Genomic DNA, 6,105 nt, shown 5'->3' with positions numbered 1-6,105 from the left:
AAAACAGTAGCACACTGGGACAAGTTGAATCAGTTGTGATCTTATTGAATGACAATAATGAATGAATGAAGTTTATACTAATACTAATTCAGGGACATATTGGGGGGAGAGCTCCTTTCACAGCATGTGGAGAGTCTGGCCAGGGGTAAAGTTGCGAGGGGGGCAGGAGCGTTGAGAAGGAGGGGGTCGGGATCATGTTAATAACCCTGACGGCACGTGCCTGGTTGAAGGGCCTGTTTCCGCGCTATATCTCTAAAACTAAAACTAAAAACTAAAACTAATGATGTGTATATGGCCCTCAGTAAGGTGTTCGACAAGGTTCTGCATGGTAGGCTGCTCTGGAAGGTCAGATCAAATGGGAACCAAGGAGAGATAGCTGAATGGATAGCAAATTGGCTCCATGGAAGGAAGCAGAGGGTAATGGTGGAAGGTTGCCTCTCAGACTGGATGCCTGTGACTAGTGGTGTGCCTCAGGGTTCGGTGCTGGGACCGTTACTGTTTGTCATCTACATCAATGATTTGGATGAGAACATACAGGGCAAGATTAGCAAGTTTGCTGATGATACAAAAGTTAGTGGTTTTGTAGATAGTGAAGATGGTTGTGAACAATTGCAGCAGGACCTGGATCGACTGGCCAGGTGAGTGGAGGTTGATGGAATTCAATAAAGAGAAGTGTGAGGTGTTGCATTTTGGGATGTTGAACAAGGGCAGGATTACACAATAAATGGTAGGCCTCTGGGTAATGTTGTAGAGCAGAGGGATCTAGGAGTACAGGTGCATGGTTCCTTGAAGGTCGAGTTGCAGGTAGATAAGGTGGTCAAAAGAGCGTTTGGCACTTTGGCCTTCATCAGTCAGAGTATTGAGTATAGAAGTTGGAAGGTCATGTTACAGTTGTATAAGACGTTGGTGAGATCGCATTTAGAATATTGTGTTCAGTTCTAGGCACATGTTATAGGAAAGATATTGTCAAGCTTGAAAGGGTTCAGAAAAAATTTACGAGGATGTTTCTAGGACTAGAGGGTATGAGCTATAGGGAAAGGTTGAGTAGACTGGGTCTCTATTCCATGGAGCGCAGGAGGATGCGGGGAGATCTTATAAAGGTATACAAAATCATGAGAGGAATAGGTCGGGTAGATGCACAGAGTCTTTTGCGCAGAGTAGGGGAATTGAGGACCAGAGGACATAGGTTCAAGGTGAAGGGGAAAAGATTTAATAGGAATCCGAGGGGTAACATTTTCACACAGATGGGTGTTTGGAACAGCTGCCAGAGGAAGTAGTTGAGGCTTGGACTATCCCATCGTTTACAAAACAGTTAGACAGGTACATGGATAGGACAGGTTTGGAGGGATATGGACCAAGCGCAGGCAAGTGGGACTAGTGTAGCTGGGACATTGTTGGCCGGTGTGGGCGAGTTGAGCCGAAGGGCCTGTTTACACACTGCATCACTCTATGAATCTATGAATCTATTTAACTTAGGAACCACACAAGTGTAAAACTAAATAAGAATGCGATGAATCACCTCCAATGCAAAAGTAACTGCACTTCAAGCGTACTTGATTGCCCGTAAGGCATGTTGGCACACCCCTAGGTTTGAAACATTGTACATAAAAAAGCATGTCTTACTTTTGTCATTCGTTCGATTACATAATGGCATGTAATACTGTAAGTTGAATGTAGTAATGGAATTAGTTGTAGAGTTACAGTGTCATAGAGTGTAAGCAGCTAATGTGTCTTCAAACAAGGTAGACAAAAATGCTGGAGAATCTCAGCGGGTGAGGCAGCATCTATGGAGCGAAGGAATTGGTGACGTTTCGGGTCGAGACCCTTCTTCAGACTGATCTTCAAACAAGATTCAATTGGCATTTGACCAAATGCAATCGCCTATTCTCTGTCCCCTCCTTGTTTCACAGGGGTAAATCAAGCTTCTCATTGAAAGGCCTGGATAGAGTGGATGTGAAAAGGATGTTTCTACAAATGGGAGAGTCTAGGATCAGAGGTCATAGCCTCAGAATAAAAGGACATTCCTTTGGGAAAATGAGAAGGATTTTTTTAGTCAGAGGGCGGTGAATCTGTGGAAATCATTGCCACAAAAGGCTGTGGAAGCCAAGTCAATGGATATTTTTAAGTCAGTGATAGATCAGTACGGGTGTCGCGGGTTATGGGGAGAAGGCAGGAGAATGGGGTGGAGAAGGAAAGATAGATCAGCCATGATTGATTGAATGGCAGAGTAGACTTGATGGGCCGAATGGCCCAATTCTGCTCCGATCACTGATAAATCTGGCGGTGAGTGAACATTTACTTCATACATGTAACAAAAAGGTATTGCAAATGCTGGTTTATACCAAAGATGGGCTCAAAATGCTGGAGAAAATCAGCGGGTCAGGCAGCGCTCTGTGGGAAATAGATAAGAGGGTATGGAAAGGAAACTGTTGGGAGATGTTCTAGATTGAGTGCCGGCACCTGAATTCCCAGATGGGTCTGAACTGGGAGGTCTGGAACTGGAGTTGGAAGCCACTAGGTATAAGATGGCACCAGAGTCAAGCGCTAAGGAAACAGTTTGAAGAATGGTCCCAACCTGAAACATCAACTATCCATTTTCTCTAGAGATGCTCTCTGACCCACTGAGTCGCTCTAGCATTTTGTGTCGATCTATTTACCTCATACATTATTTACTTGAGGTTTGTAGCGCCATTTTGCAGGGTGGCATGGCGGCACAATGGCAGAGTTGTTGCCTTATAGCACTTGCAGCGCTGGAGACCTGGGTTCGATCCTGACAACGGGTGCTCTCCAGAGATGCTACTGGACCCACTGAGTTACTCCAGCATTTTGTGTCTGTCTTCTGCAATTTGTCTCTTGTGAAGGTGGGTGGGAGGAGGTTGAGAGTGGAGTTGATGGACACATGTGAGAGAACAGATTACAGAAAAATACATGAAGGATTGGGACTGATGCAATAACTCTGAGAGCTAACATTAATTTAAATGGGCAATTAACCTCTATGCCATTTCTCCAGCACTTTGTTTTTTGTTCAGGATTCCAGCACCTGCAACTGTTGTTTCTCCATTGTACTGTGAAATCGACTCCGGGATGGCTGCACTGACATATGTCGCAAGAATGGGTCGTCTGGGTTGTATTCACTGGAATTTAGAAGGATAAGAGGGGATCGTACAGAAACACATACAATTCTTAAGGAATCGGACAGGCTAGATGCAGGAAAAATGTTCTGCATTATTTAAGAATAAGGGGTAGGCCATTTATGAATGAGATGAGGAAAAACTTTTTCACCCAAAGAGTTGTGAATCTGTGGAATTCTCTGCCAAAGAAGGCAGTGGAGGCCAATTCACTGGATGTTTTCAAGAGAATTAGATATAGCTCTTATGGCTAATTGAATCAAGGATTATGGGGGAAAAGCAGGATTGTGGATGATCAGCCATGATCATATTAAATGGTGGTGCTGGCTCGAAGGGCCGAATGGCCTACACCTGCACCTATTTTCTATGTTTTTATGTTTCAAAATCCTTACTTTGCAGTGGTTCTCCTCCACTCTCTGACAGTTCTTTGAGACCCTCCCTCATTGCTCTCTCTCTGATTGCTGCTGCTCTCCTGATCATCAATTCCGTTCTCACCCAGACTCACCATTACAGCTACACCCCTTTTTACCATCAACATTAATTTGTCAATCACACACTCTCACCTAAATCCACATAGGTATAGAAGTGAAAACACACACCTCCAGATTCAGAGACAGTTTCTTCCCAGCGGTTAACAGGTAACTAAACCATCTTACCGTAACTAGAGAGCAGTCCTGAACTACTATCTACCTCATTGGTGATCCTTGGACTATCTTTGATTGGCTTTACCTTGCACTAAACATTATTCCCTTATCATGCATCTATACACTGTGAATGGCTCGATTGTAATCATGCATTGTCTTTTCGCTGACTGGTTAGCACGCAACAAAAGCTTTTCACTGTACCTCGGCATGCGTGACAATAAACCAAAAACTGATACCGTAACTCTTGCCAGCTTTCGCCCCACCTTTTTTTGCTCACCTCTCCTTACCAGCTTTCTCCCTTCTCCTCCATCAGTCAAGGAGTCCTGACCCGAAACATCATCTGTCCATTTTCCTCATGGCCTGGCCTAGAACATAGAACATAAACAATTACAGCGCAAGAACAGGCCCTTCAGCCCACAATGATGTCAAGGCAAACTATTATCTGCTTGCACATATTCCATATCCCCCCAATCCCTGCATTTCCACATGCCTATCCAAAAGCCTCTTAAATGCCGCTGTATCTGCTTCAAACACCACCCCCAACTGTGCATTCCAGGCACTCACCACCCTCCGTGAAAACAAAATGTTGCCCCGCACATCACCTTTTACACTTTGCCCCTCTCACCTTTAGATTTTCCATCCTGGGGAGGAAGGTTCTGTCTGCCTCCCCTATCAATACCTCTCATAACTTTATATTCTTCTATCAGGTCTCCCCGCAACCTCTGGCATTCCAGAGAAACCAGTCCAAGTCTCCCCAACCTCTCCCTGTAGCTAACACCTCCTAATCCAGATATCTTTCTGGTAAAACTGAGTTCCCTCAGCCTTAGTTTTTTTTTTTGGTCGAGGTCACAGCTTCTGCAGTCACTTGTGTCTCTAAATTTTAGTAGTATTCAGCAGATCAGGCGTTAACGTTTCAGATCAGTGGACCTTCATCAAGAATGGAAAATTAAGCATTAAAGGATCTGAGGATCTCACCTTTCATCAGATTATACTTCATGTTGAAGCTTTATTAATGGCAATTTCTAGCTTTTCCAGTGTCTTTGTTTCCATTTCCATTACTACACAGGTGTGTAGGAGTGATCTTACGCAGCCCAAAAAGAACAGAACTTCCAGATGTCATTTCCAGTTTAATTGGTTCTTTATTGAAGCAGTTGTACAAACAAAGAGATGAACGCACCAGGATCTCCTTATTCTCATACAAGTTGTAGCTTTCTGTTCTCCCCGATCAGATAAGAACTGTGTTCCCTCCACTTCCTGTGCCTGGTCTGAATCACTCCCTTTCCCCTAAACCCATATGTTATTCCACTCTATGCATCAAATGACCGACCCCAAGTGTCCAAAATAATACTGCCAGAAATATTTAGGCAAAATGATATAATATGCCAACAGTAGCTAGCCTAAACATAACTGGCTTGACATGCATTCTGCACACACTACTTCGGAACCTGGGCCTATACTCCTATTACTGTCTTCACAAATATCATGTGGCCCCACCTCTGAACGCTAATAACTGAGGCCAAGAAGAGGGTGTATCCTTGGAGCATCCTGTTGCAACGTGAATTTAAGTCTTTAGAAAGCGGGAGTTCACAGAAGTTACAGGAACCTGAAAATCGTGACCATCGGGGTCAGAAATAGCTTCTTCCCAACAACCATCAGACTCTCGCTAGAATTTAGGGGGGATCTTATAGAAACGTACAAAATTCTTAAGGGGTTGGACAGGCTAGATGCAGGAAGATTGTTCCTGATGTTGGGGAAGTCCAGAACAAGGGGTCACAGTAAGGATAAAGGGGAAATCTTTTAGGACTGAGATGAGAAAAACATTTTTTACACAGAATTCTCTGCCACAGAGGGTAGTCGAGGCCAGTTCATTGGCTATATTTAAGAGGGAGTTAGATGTGGCCCTTGTGGCTAAAGGGATCAGGGGGTATGGAGAGAAGGCAGGTACAGGATACTGAGTTGGATGATCAGCCATGATCATATTCAGGCCCGTACGAAGCTTTTCAAAAAGGGGGGTGGCATGATAGGATTACAAAAAACTTAATGTGAAATAATGTGTGCGCTGCGCACATCACGAGCGCGAAGTGTGAAGTTCCTCGATGCCGGGGTCCAGGGTCCGCTTAAGGGCCCTGGAAGCTCAGGGGTTTTAGATGCTCTCTGATACATTCTGAGCCTTGTTTTGGAGCATTTGTGCACCAAATTTATGACCAATATTTCAGAAATTAACAGGAATCTGAGGTAGCTTTTTCACACAAAGGGTGCTGGGTGTATGTAACGAGCTGCCAGAGGAGGTAGTTAAGACTGGGACTATCCTAATGTTTAAGAGACATTTGGAC

Source organism: Amblyraja radiata, chromosome 13, assembly GCF_010909765.2.
Source record: "Amblyraja radiata isolate CabotCenter1 chromosome 13, sAmbRad1.1.pri, whole genome shotgun sequence".
Lineage (NCBI taxonomy): Eukaryota > Metazoa > Chordata > Chondrichthyes > Rajiformes > Rajidae > Amblyraja > Amblyraja radiata.
Note: the sequence above shows the minus strand (reverse complement) of the source record.